The sequence below is a fragment of the Patiria miniata genome, unplaced genomic scaffold, assembly GCF_015706575.1.
Source record: "Patiria miniata isolate m_02_andy unplaced genomic scaffold, ASM1570657v1 HiC_scaffold_1, whole genome shotgun sequence".
In the NCBI taxonomy this organism is placed as follows: domain Eukaryota; kingdom Metazoa; phylum Echinodermata; class Asteroidea; order Valvatida; family Asterinidae; genus Patiria; species Patiria miniata.
The window spans coordinates 26,262,969-26,282,588 of NW_024037047.1; the positions used below are offsets into that span (position 1 = coordinate 26,262,969).

The window sequence follows — 19,620 nt, forward strand, 5'->3', positions numbered from 1 at the left end:
CACATTTGATGCTAAATTCGATCTGAAGATATCTCCAGAAATTGCTATTTTTGAGGTAATGATTTTAACAACGCGCAGAATTTTGCAGAGGATAGGGGGGGCACCAGCATTTGATGGGGGGGGGGGGGCACTCGGGGGGGCACTAGGTTTTCCAGGGGGGGCACGTGCCCCCCCCCCCCCCCCCCCCTGGCCCCCCCTTGGCGACGCCACTGCGCGGGACCCTTGTAAAAGCAGAAGTTCGCGACTGCGGCGCGTGAACTCCAGCAACCTAATTTTGGATTAGTCCATATTCAGTGTACATGATGAATTTGTGAGCTTACCTGAGAGCACTGACGTCTCTTGTTTTCATATCATTTTCAGAATGATCCAAGACAAACGTTAGTCAGCTGATTTAAGAGGAAACTCGAAAGTAGGGAATTTTATTGCTTCTCAATGTCTTCAGTAGCGGTTCGGTACAACTTTTGCAATGTTGTCACTTTCTCGCGCAGTACTTATAGCCCAGTATTTTGTCGGCCTGCTTGATTTGCATATTAATGTAAGCTTAGCCCGACAATAACCATAGATTTAAAATATGGGCGAGGTTGAGCTAAAATGGCAGCGGGTACTTTGTGTAGTGGATGTATATTTTCAGATACTCAGCAGGTTTGGGACAAATTACATGGGTCTGCGTTTTTGCACGAAAAATCCGTCCTAAATTTGGAAAAAAGAAAGTACCGACCTTTTTGCAGTTAGACGTATCAACGCTCGGTTCCCGCGATTGAGCGTTTCCAATTTATAAAGTAAGGGGGCTCAATTGCTCTGTCTACGGTATTTGTGAAACTACGGGAGTCTGTTAGCAGCTGAAGTCCGCTTAGCAGCTTTGGAAAGTCATGCATTATTATCGAGTGATAACAAAGATCCCGCAAGTATACGTCAATTTTTTTATTTTTTTATTTTACTTTAGTTATTAAACTTGAAGACGAGTCAAGGCAATTCTACCCTGTTCTTTAAAAGACCCATGCCATGTAATTTTTGTTTAATGCAATCCTTGAAAATACACATATTAAACTTTATTTTCAATTTTAGTTTTGCCATTGTCAAGGTTTTTATGTGTTTTTTTATGCTACTGCGAAGTTACATATTCGTAAGCAAAAGTGTGATGTTATTTCAGGCAGAAACCTCAATGTTACAGCTATTTCAGAATCAAAAGTTGCCAGAAGTCTGGATATTTCTGGATATACATTCATAATTATTTTTTTATATTATATAGAAACAACACACTCATGTGGTAAACGATAACTAAACACGCACTTTGCGGGTAAATACAGTACAAGTCAATTTAATCCTCAATATTTTTGAGCAGAGGGCGCTCAGTATACAGAAAATTCTATCAAATGAGACACCGATTTCACAGAAGTGCCTCGTGCAGATTTTTTGAAATCTTCAAGGTTTTTCTTTAGGTATCACCAATAAACTGTTATATCAAATATCGTTACTATACACCAACCACCAGTCACATGTTCTGTTCACGAACCGGGTGTCTTTAGTTCTGTTTTCAACATAGGTGGGTCCAATGGGATTTACAATATATTCCAAGCATTAAATCTAACAAACTTCTTTCGCTGTATCTCTGAAAACTATATCTCTGAAAACTATACCTGCGATTAATCATAACGATTACATTATTAGTATTAACATGAAAATGCCACAGAGTACACACAAAATGCAAAACAAATTGCCCCCTTAAAACCTATGTACATGAAGGTTGTCAATGCACACAATTTATTTTGGATGTAAAAATGTAAATGTAATATAAAATTTAACAAAAACAATTCATAATATTGTTGCGTGTTTTACATAGTAAACTTGTCAAAATGGTAATATTTTGACATATTGTAAGTGAATGCATACGTATATACAATGCCGTTATATTATTCCTTCAAGTTGAACAATCTACAACCATGACTTTTTGAAAATAAAGAGGCAAGAAAACTTAACTGAAAATGAGAAAACATGTTTTCCAAATTAAAGCAAGAATCAAACAATTTCACAAGCATCGATACATTTCAGATCAAATTTCTTTCCCCTAAAACTGGCCAAAAAAAAACCTTGATTGTATTCATAGACGACCGAGTCCCTGCACCGTGATTTATCTACATAATATGCGTACCAAAATGAACATTGTCAATGACAGTTGTTTAACCAACCAGCGCTGTCGATGGAGCCTGAGATGAAGTCATCATAGGAGAATTCTGATTGGTCTCCGCTGGGCACTCGCATCTATGTAATCTGCTCATTTTTCTCCTCTGTCGGGGATTTCTCCTTAGATTTTCCCTGAGAAAAAAAGGAAAAACGAATCCCTTTGTTTAAATTAAAAATTCAATGAGACATGTAACAATAATAAGCACAGCCAATTAGTTTGGTCGGAACGTTTAATGGTTGGTTAAAAAGTATGAAATTCCGGGACAATAGTTAGTCATACTCATTATTGATATTAAAACCGGGAACTTTTTTTTTTCAAATTTCATGTAAGCGATCAATTCCCATATATCCTCTGTTGAAGTAATCTAGTTTTCTTTGTGTGATATTTTCTTCAAAAGACGATTACCCCTAAAAATTATTATGAGGCTAATTGCTTTCAAGGAAAGACATTAAGCCGTAAAAATTATCTTTGGGCTATTGATATTAAAGAAAGTATATAAATCCTGTTCTTCTTTGCAAAACGGAGCGACTTCAGGGTCTCATTCAGACGAATTTGCCGGCGACGCATGTCACCAGCTTAAAATCCAACTAATCCCCATTCTACACTCTGGCTATTTTGGCGGTTTGGGTCAACTTGGTGGTTCTACTAACTTTAGCTTTTTAGGGCGTGTCTGAAGCGCCGAGATGGACAATTTTCGACAAGTTTGGTTATTTTTGCAACGAGTTGGGCTATTTGGGCGGTTTGGGAGATTGGTGCTGTTTTCGGCAATATGGGCTATTTTAGCTATTTTGGGCGGTTTGAACATGGCTTCGTGGTTGAGGACACTGGTCTGTGGTTCGAGTCCATCCTGGGGTCGATGCGTGCGCACTTGGGCAAGGCTCTTTGTCACTCATTGCTTCTCTCCACCCAGGAGTAAATGGGTATCTGTGAGGGCAGAGATGGTTATTGTGATTGAATTAGCTTCCTTGCGAGCATCGAGCTGACTACTCCCCAGGGAGCTGAGATGGTATTTTGGAATATTTCATGGGACATTATCATTATTATTAACATGGGCCAAAAAATATATCCACATTACGCAAAATCGTGAAAGCAATTTTTGGGCCTATTAGTTTGCTGACCTGTGTCCGATATAGCTTAGCTTATTACCGAAAGCTTATTAACGTCATACCTTAGGGTCGCGGAGTTTCAGGTAAACGCCGATGAAGAACAAGGAGGCCATGACCTTGAGACCCCCTTGCATGCCGTGGAAAGCGTAGCGAATGTTGTCCCTATCGTAGACCAGGCAGTTGCCTCTCGAGTCGCCTTCGTAAGCCCACAGGATGCAGGCGAGGTTGATCAAGGCACCGAAGTAGATCGGGGCAGGGAAGAAACCTGCGTGAAAATCGTAAGAAATAGCGTGTAAAACCAGCAATACTTTATATTGTTATACCTCTGTCTTGAGCAACCTCTTCCACGGCGGCGGCTTGAGCGCGCTTAACAGGGAAGGGGACCAGCAGCATTTGGGGAATGTCCAGCACATCTTTGGAATAAAACTTCATAGTTAGTATAGTATACTTTACCCAAAAGATTCAAGAAGACTGACTGGAAACCTATGGCTGCCGATCGCATATCCTCGTCAACGATTCTGTGAAGGAAAAGAAATTGGCTTGACCATTGGTATACATGTAATTATTGTAATCAAGAAAAGGGTATAGCTAGTTGTCTTTACCTAGAAATCATTCCAAAGTACCGATACATTACTTGTGAACCAGCTTCAACCCAATCAGTATTTCCCCCGCCATAACCATTGTTGTCATCGACACATTACCATCGTTTCTATCCAAAATGACCACCGTCTCTTATTTGCCAATATTGTCATCATTGTGGTCACAATATTGTTCGCCGTTAACGTCATTATAATTGTCGTAATCATCATCGCTGACATTGTCGCAAACAAGACAGTTGCAATTGGTCTGAGCATTCACACATGTGATTCTTTTGAAGAATTTGACTCCTTTAAAAGTTTACCCTGACTACAGGGTGGTACAACAAGAAAGAAACCCACCTTAGCCAGCAATTTTCACCTACTCATTGAGCATATTTCAAAAAATTCAATTTAATGGTACTAAAATATCGATCTTTAAAATTAAGTGACGAAAAAAGTGATTGCAAATGCATATTTTGTCTCTGAGATACGTACGGTAGTTTAAAACTTTCATGTGCCAAACGTGTTTGTCCTCGGACAGATTTATATTCCATCCGCTTGACTGAGCTCCAGAGCTTGATTTGAAGACAAAAAAACACTACACTAGACTTACAAGTGGACAAAAGTGATGTTGGTGACTTGTATTCAAATTAGCATAATAACATTATATTTGCGATTTTTTTAAGATTTCTTTTCATCACGTATGGATGAGGAGCTATACTTCACTACATTAAAAAAAAACAGTTTAAATAAGTTCAGTAAGTAGGTTAAAATTCCTGCCATAAGTGGGTTTGCTTCTTTTTGCACAGCCCTGTAGTTTAAATATATAGGTACCTTAGCGTGATGAGCACCAGTCCGCTCTGCCCCAGACCGCCGGCGAATGTCAGTATGATGCTGATGATGATGAGCACAGGGATCTGCCAAGCCTGGCACTTCGCCTCACACTCGCCGTCCGTAGCGTTGCCGCTGAAGCCGCTCATAGTGTCAATGCACATGCAGTCCTCGAAGGTCTGCGAAGAGGAAAAAGATCTCGTGATACCTCGTGATACCTCGTGATACAACGTGCGTTATAATGAGATCTCTCGAGATTTCATGTAATTTCGATCTTATGAGATCTGCAGTAGCATTCCTCGAGAGAAGGACGGGGAGGGGGTTGCGAGATTTGAGCACCTCGTGCGATCTCGTGAGGTAAACGTACTGAAATCCCCAGATATTTCCCCGAGATTTGGCGAAGTCTCACGAGATCTCGTGTATGTGAAGTCAAGTAAAATAGTAAATTCTGTCATGTGGTTCATATCTTTTATTTTCCCTGATATAATTGATCCAATTGAATTTGGAATTATGAGACCCACAAAGTCAATATGGTGGCCACAACATACACGAGGTGCTGTCCAATAGGGTATACTCTCCCCCCCCCCCCCCCAGAAAAAAAAAACAAGTGCCCTGCTATTATGGCCGCCGTATCTCAAAAATTATGATGTAAACTGGGAAACTATAGATGGAAAAACCCAGGTGTGCACTTGATATTTACTCTTCTAAATTAATTCCTTTGATTAAACGTTGGACTATGTTCAGTAAATATTCCGATTATGTATTTCTTTGTGACTATCAGAGACCACAACTGTACAAAATAGAACTTTTCTGGTTATGAAAGTGGCCCCTTCTTGATAATACCTGTTGAAATGAATATTTTTGTTTTACCAAAGTCACGTGGTTTTGAATGTAATAGGTTTAAAGACGGCTTTACGGAATGACTACGGCACCCTCTATCGTTCGTGGAAAGAACAAATAGGTCACTTACGTAGACGGCCCTGCCGAGGTCGTCTGTGCTGTTTATGACCACCTCGCACCCAGCGTAGCAGGGCGACACGTAGGTGAGGCCGTCATCGCCGCAAACGGGGTTGTAGTCCTCGTTCCCACAGGTGCAGTTGGCGTTGCAGGCAGACATTGCCAATTGGTACGAGTCTGGAAGGGTCACGGGCCTGGTTGAAAACGAAAAAAGGTCAATTGAGTTCAGAGTGGCGCTATTTAGCAATTTTATGGAGGGCTCTTTTTTCAAAATAGCTACTTTTCCAGTTTGAGAAATATTTTAAGGGTAGTCTTTTTTGGGTGATCTCCAAAACGTCAAACCAACAATTAAAAGGTAAATGAAAGGCGACATGTCGATCGTCATTTTTTTTTGTGCAGCCTGAACGTCTGTGAGAGTTCTGAGTATTTTTTAGGAGTATTGGAATATATCACTGGTGTCTATGGGAATTTATAAGCAAAAAAAAAAAGCAAAATAATTAATCCCGATCGCAAGTTGTCGAAATCGGGCGCTTTCCAAATGACGAGCAATTCATACTCACATTTGTGTTGTGGAGAGCACGTTGTACGGGGCCGGCGGTGCGTATGGTACGGAAACGCCTGGGATAGCCTGCGTCTCGCATCCCATCAACAAGAACGCGGGCACGCCAATGATGGCCACCACGTCCCCGAACAGGAGAAAGAGGGCGCACTTTGCCGGGGACCATTTCCGGCGCTTGATGATGAAGCCTCCCACCAAGGAACCGACTAAGTTGAACGGGAATACGGCAACTAATGAACCAAAAAAAAGGTTATGTTTGTGTTAAGAACACTGTCAATTACCCGTTTATTTAAAAGTTAGGCTCATAAGGGTTGTGCAAGAGCTACAAACTTGCCAAGTTGTTCTCCTGTGTCTTGTACATGTACCGAAACGCTTGAGGGTGCCCCGTCATAAACATCAGTGTATGTACTTACTTGCAAGAAGAGAAGCCGTAGAACCAGACACAGCAAACTCCACGTTGTAATACTTGAGCGCAAAGGCGCCCAAAGCTGCGGCATTAGCGCCTTCCATGGCCGACGAGAAGCACAGGAGAAGCAACGCCACGTTTTTCACAATCGTCAAGTAGGTTAAAACCATGCCTATAGAGAAGCAAAACACATAGTCGCTGTGTTAAAGAAACCAGTGTTGGTATAAAAGAACGGCCAGTGTTGGTATAATATGACTTCTTTATTAAGTTGATACGAAGATGGGCGACTCGTATAAACTGATAATGGTCTCATGACGCCTGTCTTTTCATGGTGTTACCGCCACTATTTGTATGTTTACAGGCTCTATTACTTTTTACATCCTTATAACTTCGGCTTTGTTTCTGTGGTATATTAAATTCTTTTAGTTTCCTTTTTAGCTCGTTTGCCTTCTTAGGAAGATCCCCATTTTGAATGACGTATAGTATTTGTACGTCATTACTCCAGGGACATGTCAGGGTATAATGTTGCCAGGAATTCATGTGATAACTTTAAATTCCCCATGGGTCCATTAATGTTTCTTTCAAATGTCTATTCTGTTTTGTTTGAACATTATTTCCTTGCTGATGAACTCAGGCTGAAAGGACACATATCAATTTGTGTGGAATTCGATGCGAAAATAACATGGGTGAGCATGGCTTTTTTCTGTTCCTCAGACGACTCCTTGTAACGTTTTGTGAGAATATAAATTATTCAACTCACCCTTAACGGCAACAAAGAATGTCATGTGTATCGGGCCCTTCTCCTTCACCTGTGACCCCTCCTTAACCTCTTTCCCAGCGTCTCCGTTCACCTCGTCCCCAGGAAGCGACTTCATCTGTATACCATCGTCCTCGTTCGCCTCGCGTTCCTTCTCCTTATAGCAAAAAACACGAAGCAGCCGAGACATCACTTAATACAATTTTAGCTAATTTCAAATATTCGGACTGACTTTGATTGAAAACGATAAGTTTTGTTATTCACGCTACTTTGGATTTGGTTGTCACCGCAAGTTGGCAACTTTGGCGTTGTTCGCGTAAAAGAAGCGATCCACTGGCTAAAATATTAAAATCTGCAACAAACAACCACTAGGAGAGATGCCTAACAAACAAAAAACCGCAGAGGTATTTAATCCAAAGCCACGAAGCTACTTCATCCATTTTCGGGTGTATGAGAGACAAAGGCCATATCTTTGAGCAAATGAAGGCGACTCGTCACTTCAAACAGCATGCATCACGTGTATCAAAGCAATTTATAGCAACTTCACTTCATATACAATTTTGAAATAGATAAAAAACTGGTTTGGAATAACATGATTCAACTTAAGATTTAATCGGTTTTGACCCCTAATATGGCTTCGTTGCAGGGCCATCACTTTACTCAAAAGTATGAGTTATTTAGGTTTGATTTGGACATGGCGGGTTATTTTCTCCTACCTTCGCCTCCTCTTCATCTTTCAGTCTCTCCTTGGATTTGGGCAGGTGCCGAGGAAAGAAGAAGAACGGGATGCTGAGCACCATGACTGCGCAGCCGATGCAGAGGAAGCCCAGCCACCACGCGCCGATGTACCGGGATCGGTGTCCGGCACAGTAGGCCGGTCCTCTGGGGCGACGCGGTCGAAGTCTACGAAGAGACCGAGCGCGGCCGAGCCCAGCAAGAAGCCCATGAGAGGGCCGATCGAGACGGCGATGAACAGGAAGGCTGTTGCGGAAAAAGAAACGAACAACAAATAAAGGAGGCTTACCAATTCAGCACAGGCCTCACTGTTCTTAAGTCTGTGGTCAAGCCGTCCGAGTGAATTGCAACAAAGGCGTGTACTTGTGACCTAACTTGTGATTTAACTCATTAACTAAAAGACATCTGTATTTTCAAAATGAGTGTTATAAAAATACAAACCATCGACAATTTATCACATTTGAAGTCAATCATCTGAAGTCAAATGACGAGCCATTCCAATTGATTGTCATGAAGGCATTACTTTGTCAACGTTAATTTCGTGTCCCCATGGACTTTTTGACCTGAGTGGTTAAAGTGACTTTAAACCTTTGCAATAAGATAAGGATTTACGGTAGTACCATGTGACAAATTTCTTTGTGAGTTTTTGAGGTTCTGAAAGTGAAAAGAACACAGGGAAAACTCGAGGTTTCGGACAGTATACTCTGCCCGTCGTTAGGAGATTGGCTGGATCACAGCGCTGTACAGAAACGTGTGTGATCTAAATGTCTTGGGATTCGAAAAAAAAAAATGTGGCCAAATCCCGACATATCAAACTTCGGGACCAAGATTATTTACCTATGTAGACCGGAGTGGTGTGTTTTCCCACCGCATCGTCGATGTACGTGGTCCCCAGCGGCTTAATGGGTACATTGCCAATACCCAGTAGAATCTGCCCGATGATGAGCCACGACACGGGGTTGAAGCCAGGCTGCTCATATTCCACCTGACAATGTGAAACATTGTTTACGACGAATTATTATTATTATTAATCATTTCTAGTAATGAAACCAAGGATTCCTCAAAAGGCACTGTGGCTTGCAAGCTTGAAGAAACCTGTGGAGGGAAGACAATGAGAAGAAATTACAGTTTTAGAGGTGGGAGGAAAAGCCCAGAAGAATATTCTGGGGAAAACCCACGGAATCAGGTAGGGACTGAAAACCCAATCCACGTGTTGGCCCAGGCGGGATTCGAACCCGGGTCACAGCGGTGGAAGACGAGGAAAGTACCGCTAGGCCAACCTGCTCCCCTAAATTAAAATTTACACTTTCAACGGACTCCGTGTATGGTCAGTAGATTGCGCTTCGTGTGAGCGTCAGGCGTCGTCGGCAACGCGTTCAAGTTCCCAATGGTATCCCACAACTTTTAAAGATTGGATGCTTCAGTAAATAATCTATGTATACATGTATTATGAGTGAACTTGTTAATTTACTGCAACTGCATTTTTGAGACATGACATGTTAAACATCTTAATACTTTGACAAGTACAAGTATTTAAATTGTACTATTCCTAAATGGTGTTCATGCCCGTAGGCAACAAGAAGTATAATCTTTGTATATTTGTTATTTCCTTAAGCAAAAACACGGGGGGACTTCGCGTTATTTTTTGTAGAAAAGAAAATGGGATTATTGTATTCTTGCATATTTCATACATTTATGTTAATTTAAGACTGCCATACAAGGCTCTTTTTGTGGAGTTCACTCCAACTCAAAAATTCTTTACTTTTTTTCACAGATACAATTATTACTACATTATTTTGCTTTGTTGTGTCCAGCCGTGCAATAACGGGACATTACTTGTCTTTCAGTGCAATGCCGCGTCGTGCCGTGTTTTGTCGTGTGGTGTCCCGTCGTCGTGTCCTTTCATGTCGTGTCGTGTCCTGTCTTGTATTTTTAATGTCGTGCCTTGTCGTGTCATTTCATTTCGTTTCATACTGATATGTATATCATGCCTCATGTTTTGTATGAATGGAAACAAAACAAACAAAATAATTAACCTGGCAGGGGTCCGCCTTGTTCGTGGGGTCGGCCGAGCAGTAGTCCACCAGGCTAGTCGTCTCGTTGGTGCTACACCCAGGTGGCAAGTTGGTGTAAGGCTTCAACATGAAGTGCGGCACAGCGCACAGGAAGATCCCCAGCCCGGACAGCAGGATGCCCACGCCCATGATGCGTGGCCGGTGACCCTTGTTTCCGAAGTAGGCCACGAAGATGACCAGGGCCATGTCCAAGGCGTCGTTTAGGATGATGATGGCACCCGACTCGGTACTGGAATGGCAACAATTAGTGCTTTAAGTAAATTTCCTTCCTTCCAAGTTTTGTAGTGTTTTGTAGGAATAATAGCAAAGGAAGAAACAAGCAGCAGTGTAGACCTTTATATTTAACAACTACGACGTGTTTACTTTACATCTTCGGGACGTATGACAAGTACTTGACTGTCTTAATAAATACCCAAATATCTGTTTACGCTTAGTACAGGAACATTAGTACCAGCTGTATAAGTAAGCGCATGAGGACACCCCCCCCCCCTCTAGGCCAACGCCCCTCCCCCTTGTCACCCATTCAAGACCTTCAGGAATTATATATCAGGCAAAATGTTTCTGGTCGGTTGAGGAATGAATTCCGCGAGGCAGTGTTGCGTAAGGGTAGAAAGGGCGTGTCAAATTTGCATATGAAAGAACGTGCATAGAACGTACGAGGCGAAGGCGTGGTGGGATCATTCCAGCTTGCGACTTCAGTTCAGTTAGGAACAAACTGAGAATGGATCAGCTTTAAAAATAGCTTTGTGTGTAAACGTTCGAAACGTTTTGTTTCGCTGGCAACCACAAGGTTTTCCAGAGTTTTTGCCCATGGAGTTTTATCTCTGGAGTTTTTTTAATCCAGTGGGTTTATTCGGGAGTTTGTTAAATTACATTGAATACCTGTATAATTATTGTTCATAATTAAACAATTAAAGAGCCAACTCCAACTGGTTGACTGCCCCTTGGCAAGCCGTACCATATCTGGTAATATATGTTGTATAGTAATTTGGTGTCGTGTTCACAGGAAAGGATGTTTCATAAGAATAGACCACCCCTAACTGCCATAGCTACCCCCCCCCCCCCCCCCCGTAAAGTGTATCCCAGTAACGCCACTGATTAGTACAACCACCTGCATAAAGTACCTGGACAACTTGAACTGCTTCTCAATGGTATAGACGACAGATCCCAAGTAGACGGTGGCTGATGTCTTGATAAGGAGATACAGCATGGACCACAACGCGAAGGCCTTGGGTCCACCGGCCATCCACTGTAGAGCGCGCGGCCGGCAGGGACCCAGGCCGCAGACTCGCTCGTCTGCCCCGTCGGCCTCGCCGCTCGGTGTCACGTCCACGATTACATCGTCGTCATCTTGAGCGGCCACGTGGTCCTTGAGCGGTGCTCGCGAATCTTGGCGGTCTATGTCTGGGTCGGCCATTTTTATCTCGCCGTCTTCTGGTATTTGGCCTTCTTCGTTGATTTCCTCTCCTTCAAGGACGTCAACCTGGTTTCCCCCCCCAAAAAACGAAACAGCGTCATAATTCATTTAACCATCTATCCTACACGTGTCGATTGATCACTTACTCTAGTAGTTATTCGTTTTTGCATACAGTGTACATGTATTACTCTTTGTGTAAAACATTCTTAGTTCGACAATACTTGTAGCAGAGCTCACAATGTAAAGCATGCCTTGAGTTACATAATCACATAGTAGTCGGCAGGATAAGTCGGCATATTTTTTTTTTTTTATTTATTTAACCACTAGGTTACATTAGGTAAATTTTTAATTGTTGCAGGGTGGAGCTGCTGTGCAGGATCCAAGATTGTTCAAGTGGGGGACAGGGAGAGGTTGAATGAGGGATCGCAGGCCTGAAGCAATAAATCAAGATATTTTACTAATGAGTAACAAGGTTATTCAGAGAAAGTAAGGAATTTTGTTTTATTTTTTCATTATTTAAATGATTAGCATCTGAAAAAGAGGATGGGGGTGTTGGTTGGTTAGACACCAAAACCACTCCCCACCTGCCTGGATCCACCCTTGGGCTGATAATAGATCACTGGATAGTTTTGATAGGATGGTCTTGAAGAGGTGCTGGCCACCCGTTCAATCTTACCCTCATGTAGTGGCTGGGGTTTTATCAAAAGATTGCTTTTATTGAGTGTATCGATTTCTGTTACTTCTATGTTTTGAATTGTAACATGTTAATTTTTGTTTCTGTATTTTGCAAGCGTATATAATTTTTAAATAAATAATAGAGTAAAATACGCAATGTCACATCACAAGTCAATCGCGATTCACATCAAAAGTCGGTACACAGGGCCAAGTTTCCATCCGGTTCGTAAGTGTGACGTCATTTCAACTTAAACCACACCCACTGCACACCTAGGGCGGTTCCAGGGGAGAGGTAACGCGGACCATGCCCCTCCCCCCCCCAAAAAAAAAAAACCCGAACCCAATTGGTTTTTTTTAAGTGACGTCGCAGTAAAGGCAGGCACTGCGTACACCACCATCTTTCCTCCAAACAAATTGGTCAACTTGGTCAGAAATTGCCTCAGATCGCACCACAGAGCATCTAGAATCCAAAAAAGAATTCCCCAAACCCCACACCGTAATTTTTGGGACCCAATTTTTGGGGGACCAACATTTGTTTTTGGAACCCCCCCCCCAAAAAAAATGTGTTCTGGATCCGCCCTTGCTGCACAGTGAACGGGAAGTAGTACAAAGTGGCGGGTTTAGCCAATGGGCGCTTGTAATCAGAGGTGAGTGCGCGTGTATGACGAAGTCATTTACGAACCGGATATCGATGTACTATACGAGATACAAAGAGCGTCGCAGACGAGACCCCAACGCAGATTATTAAAAGGCACATTTTCATCGTCGAAAAACCACACTGACGCAAACTACCGCGCAGATGATCAGCAAAGTTGAAATGGGTTGAAATGTACCGATCATCTGTTACGTAAAGTCGTTTTGGACCACACTAAATTCGAGCACGTCCCACCCCACCCAAAATTGGGAAATGTCATGCAACCATCAAAAAGGCTAAACTTGACAACATACACGACCAAAAACCAGGGACAATGTAAAGCCGTACTTCCCTTCAAATTATAAAAAAAAGGATGATACTTAAAAAAAAAAATGTGGCTGCTTTAACGATGGTCAGAGCATGGTGAGAGTTTGTAAACAAATAAGAAACAACTAAGAACTTCTCAAGTTGGGCATGAGCCACTGTGGTGTCATGGTTGGACATGCCCCAACTATAGCTTAGATTACTACACCTCATAAATATTCATGATCACATTGGAGCACGTCATTGGCTGATTCCGCCGCGCGTCCGGGAAGTAAAAAATAGTGATACGCGCCCAGGTGACGTCATCCCGCTGAGGTCAGCTTGGCTACCTCCCTCTGCTTCGCGTCGGGAGGTAGTCAAGCTGACCTACACCTCGGGACCAGTAATTCCCACTACTTCCTCTCAAACCATGCTGTATTTGTATACTACCGCGACTATGGTTGGGACTGCACCAACTATATTTGGGCATAAGCCACTTGTGTTGCCACAGTTGGACATGCCCCAACTATATTACTTGGGACTATCGCAACTATCGTTGGGACAGCACCATCTATATTTGGGCAAAAGCCACTGTGTTGTGTGCCACAGTTGGACGTGCCCCAACTATTAGTATCGCAACTATAGTTGGGACAGCACCAACTATATTTGGGCATAACAGCCACAGTTAGGCATGCCCCAACTATTAGTTGGGACTACCGCTATAATTGGGAGTGTACCAACTATAGTTGGGGTAGTTGTTTTAAGTTGGAGCGCAAACATTATAAGAAGTTACCAGCGCCTTCGATAGGCCAGTGGGGAAGAGCCAATATATATTTCTTTTGAGATAACATAGTGACAATTAACAGTAGGGCGCTGTTTTGGCTTTGAATTGAATTGAAACTCGAACTTAAAGGAAGCATGTAGTAGGGTTTTTATAGCTTAATACATGTAAAACACCTTGCGTGTCATGTGACTATGACTTTTCACCTCCTTTGTAGCAGTAAAAGGGAGAAATTTCAACATTTTATTTTTTATGCTAATGTAAATTGCCATATTATGAGCCAAATCGTGGTGTCATTCACGGCAGAACAGTAGTGTCTCTATAGCTGTGTGTACAAATAAATATAAAACTTTTCTTGATTTTCTTGGAGAAAGTTCCACTTTTTACTTATTTATCATGTTCAAGAGCTTGTTTGGACAATACACTGTAGTAAGTGGCCTATATGTCTTCAAAAGTTTTTTGTTGGTTATTTTGAAGGACTAATTTTTGTACTGTTCACATGCACTTTTGACAAAGAGTACCTTGTGTGACAAAAGCAAAATAGCGCCCTCTTACATGTTTTGATGAAAGGATTTGCTAATAGGCCCCTACTGAAAAACTACCACTTTCTTGTTACTTTCAATGAATTAAAAAAAGTATTAAGATCTTGTATGTATTGTTGCAACACATAGTTATGTGCATGAAAACTAGAAGAGCTGAATTTCCACTGCATGTTTCCTTTGAGCCGGACCCGGATTTACCAAAACCAAATCGTGTGCGCCATATCAGGGGGTCAGGCGTTTTCCTCGCGTTCCACCGCTGTGACCCAGGTACGATTCCTGCCTGGGCAAAATACATTGGGTTCTCAATCCCTACTTGATTACGTGGTATTCCCTCAGAATATTCTGGGGTTTTACCAGTGGATTCTACTGAATAGGCTTCCCAGTGAAAATAAGAAATAAATAAAGTTAAATCAAAATTTCTGGGAAACAAATAATACATGTAGATTTAGAGTGCATTTCAAGCATAAGTTCAATCGCAGTCCCTGTAAATCCAGCAGTCTTTTACAATTACAGGTTCTGCTGAAATGAAAAAAAACCCTGCACGTCACGGCAATCTAGGGTCAAATCCAGGGCAATCAGTGAAGGATATCCAATGCAGAAAACTGTTTCAACCCAAAAAAATTGTATGCAGTCTCACAAATTGGCCTCCAGTTGAGCGTAGCCATGACTGAATGGAAATCCTTGATGTGAGGAATATAATTGTTACCATGTTGGTTAAATTACAAAACATAACCCTGGGAACGGCGGGATACTGTACAAGTCATCTACAGTACATGTCCTCGAAAACACACACGTCAGTTGCAAGCCTTTACACCAAAGAAAGACACTTTAGCCATCGTTCAATAGTGTGCAGGAGTTAGTAAATATTGATCCTGTGCAACACGACGTGGGCTTGAACTGCTTATTCGGCCATATTTCATGGAACTCGAGCAGGCCTATTACAGCTTTGCATTCGAAGACCGGTTTTAAAAACACTGAGTGATGCGCATGTGTCTTATTTGTACATTTTTGCACATTCGCGGGTACACGGACGGTGCCGTATTAAAGGCGTCAGCACACGTTACCCGGCCGAACGTAAGAAACACGGTGACCTACTGAGGCAAAATAAATGTCCCCCAAAAGTTTGTTTTGAGTAATCGACGCCTTAAGTCGGATAAAGCAGAAAATCATGTCAAAATTAATATTGATTGTTTTTGTATTTTTGAGAAGTCAAGGTATCTAAGATTCACACTAAGCATTTATATTGGAGAAAAAAATACCCAGCAAAGGGGAAAAACTGAAGAACGTTTGTCACTGCCGTTGGCGGCGCAATGCGTATCTTTTCTTTTTTTCCAAGCCGTTTTTCTCAAAATAAGTTTGGCAACGATTGGCGGAACAATGTGGAAGTTCCTGCGGCATATCTTTGGAATAAATTCAGCTACAGAAATAAATTTGGCATCATTGGAAAGCCAATGATTTTCGCTTTAACATGATGTACATAACTAGAAAAGTCAAAGGTGGGGGTTATTCCTCATTATGCTATGGAAGGTCACGGCCAGTGGTCCAATTTTACAAAGAAATCTGAGATGTGCTCAAATTTAAATGCTGTAATTATCAGAAAACGGAGCCTTCCGTTTTGATTAGGCTTATAACCCTTTTGTCTGAAAACGCAATACGGATATATTATTAAAGAAACTAATATTTCTGTATCTTGATTTGGAGATTCTCACGTCAGGAAGGATTGCAATCCGTGGTATGCGTGCAAAATCATAGCGGGTACCAACGAAAATGAAGTCTGTGCGCAACATTACAACCACGCCATAATGATGTTTGGGCATTTTTCTGAAAGCTCCAACTTGTAAATACCAACTTTATATCCACCTCTGTCTTATTACCTCCGCCAAGGAGGTTATGTTTTCACCGGACTGATTAGTTAGTTGGTGGGTTGGTTGGTCTGTCTGTTAATAAGATAAATCAAAATGTTATTGACGGATTTGCATGAATTCTGTTAGGGGTGGTCTTTGGCACAAGTACAAATCGATTAGATTAAAGAAGTGATCCGGATCTGGGTCTGGATCCAGGATTATTTTAAGGATTATCCAACATAGATGCGAGTATTTCTTTTAAGTGCACTGACAATATGGCGGGGAATTGTTTATCCTTGGCGGAGGTTTGCGCTCTCTGGGTGCTTTCTACTCTGGTATGTTTATCTCAAATTGAACAACTTGACGTAACATTATGTGAGTCAAAATACAACATTGAAAGAAGGTTGAGCGCGTTTTGTTGATTTTTTTATTCAAGTTTTGCACGATAACCCCTTGATGGAACTTCTTTAGTAGATCGGAAATGCTAAAATAACATCTTATTGTCTTCATCATGTTTGGGAAATGTAAACTTTGTTATTGTTGTTTGCAAACTGCAGACTGATATCACAGAATCATTTGAAAAGTGTTTACCTCGTGTGGAAAGTGTGAACTTTGAGGTCAGGGCACACAAACTCCAACTGTTCACGCGTTTCAATCACAGTCTTTTGTATTTTGAGGATCAAGAGATTTAACCATATTGACAGCACGCAGAAAAAAACCTGTCAAGCTATACAAGAAAAACTATTGTTGAACTTTGTTAGGGTATTGCCGTTAAACTCTACCCAGGCATACCGTGAATGTAACTACATGTATCTCTTAATAGTTCACTGAATCCTTTATCTTCTAATTACAATACTATTTCATTGTAAAAAAAAAAAAAAATTCACTTCTCAGTTCATGTGGTTGTGCGTGGTTCATTATTTTGGGATTAAACAGTGGGGGGGGGGGGGGGGGATTCAATAGAGAAAAACAAATATACTGTCCCGTGTACGCATGAGTCAATTATTCGGTACATATTTATGTACTTCTTTCGGGGGCTACTTTCAATATTGGGTAAATTTGCCAAATGTACATATACAATGAGTATGCAGTGCTTATGAAATTACGTCGGTGAACTTAGACAAAATCTGATATTGACATCGCCCCAATACAGCAGTCCAATATATAAATTGAAACGAAAACAGCTTTCACCCCCCCCCCACAACTTGATGCACATCTTTGTGTATCTGTTACCATAGCTGTGTATAGCTCTTTTTTAAACAAGCAAGCAACGTTAAATTGTTTACACGCTTTCAAAGCTTGATGAAAAATGTCGCATGAACTTCCTAGTGGGAGGAGCCTACTAAAACATGGTGCGTATGTTGTCTTTAGCAGTGGCCGTGACGTGAACTCAGGATAAAACCACACGGTGACCACCATGGGTCATTAATCAAAAAAAAAATCAACTTCACCTATCGCGGTAGAATCGCGTCAGAATCGCGTCAACGCAGCTTGTGAAATATTGTCCAATTACATGATGTACAAAGGGACGCGGAACGCGCAAAATCTGAGACAAACAAAACTGAGTGTACAAAAACTCCTTAGGGTTGTCTAAGGGGCGTGGCTAACTCGCAAACGGCGATAGGTCAATTCCAAAGAAAGCTAGCGTTTCAATCGGATTACCTTCTTGCATGATTACTTCCAACTTTAACCAAAAGTATAAAACTACAAAATGAGATTCTATGTGAACGTCTTTCTTACATGCCTGGTGGGATTTAGTTGTTCTTGATACATAGCAATTCATAATTATAATTATTAACTTTTCTAAATGCACTCATAAAAACACCATAGTTAAATTTGACTAGAAAGCAGTCGAACCTGGACACAGCTGACCCTTGCTGTAGTCAGCTGGATGCCACCAGATAGTGATTAAGTTCGCTTTTGGCAATCCTTCAGGGGTGTTATCAACATTGGTTTGTTTGTTTTGTTACACTGGCATGTTACCGTAAATGTTTGTATTGTATTTTCTGTGTATGTGTGTTCTTACCTGAGAAATAATAAATGAAACTTTGACAGTTTTTTTTGCCAAATCTAAAGTTGTACTATAGGGGCCGGCTGTGAAAAATAAAACAATGGGAGAGGCAAGGTAGTATGTGAATGTCAATTTGCCGTATTTTTCAGGTCCCTTCCTGGCATTTGCAAGGGTTAAAATTAACGTACTAAAAGTAAAAGCTAAATTGCCATCTGTTCTCTGTGTTTCTTTCTCCTTTAATTTCTGATCCCACCTTGAGTCTTTAGGCCCTCCCAAAAAGTCCCCGGTTTCTGGTCTGCACGCGCATCGCCGTAGCCATGCGCGTCGGCAAAATGAACAATTTTTTTGTTTCATGTAGGCCTAAGATGATGTCTCAAAACCGCCAACTCATTGGTTTGACTGGAATCCTGCTGTTGCACAATTTTAACGTGTCTTCAGATGGGTTTACGATCGAGTAGGCTATAAACTTTATGTGGCCTCTCTGGGCTCTAATTTTGCACTACATTTAGTCAGGCACCATTTGCAGACGGTGTTGTAATTTTGTTATTGTGAATCTGGAAGCCAAACTAAGAAAGAGATGGTCGTGTATCCGGAACCTGGGAACGCTTTTTAATTAGCGCAATATGTAAATGAACAGACTAATGACCAGCCTGGCAGCACATGCACGATGTCGATGTATTATCTGATGTTATCGTTTTCTCTGATTTTTGTATTATCATACAAATTGACTTTGCCCCCTCTAGAAAAAATCCTGGCGACGCCTATGTCCCCCCCCCCCCCCTCGCCCGACATCAAATGCTGAAAAAGCCGGTGACTGAGACTTGTGATTTGCCCCCCCCCCCCCACCCCCACATCAAAAGCTGGATACATACGCCGCTGAGTACATGACTTACCGGGTTGTCCGTCCCACGCGTACGGTAGCTCCCATCGCTCAAATCCACGGCCGGCCTGTTGGCCGCTTTTAACGGATTATTCCCCATGGTGTCAGCACGGTGGACCACAAATTTACCGAGAATGAAGTCACGGTACAAAATGTTCCACTTCGCGCAAACGTTTTGCCGATATCAAGAACTTTCGTCCGTAGTACTCGACGGGAGTTAACCTGGGCAAGTCGGATGTTACTTTAATAGAAACGTTGATGATTACCAAACACCCCTGCGCGTGTACTTCATGCAGCCAAACACCAAGTTCTAGTACACTGAATACTCGGGGCGCACCCCGTTTGCA

At 41.8% G+C, this 19,620-nt stretch overlaps 1 pseudogene; it reads right to left on the bottom strand.

The window, feature by feature from the left end:
* Window positions 1–906: 906 nt before the first annotated feature.
* On the bottom strand, window positions 907–19,620 carry LOC119726856 (annotated as a pseudogene).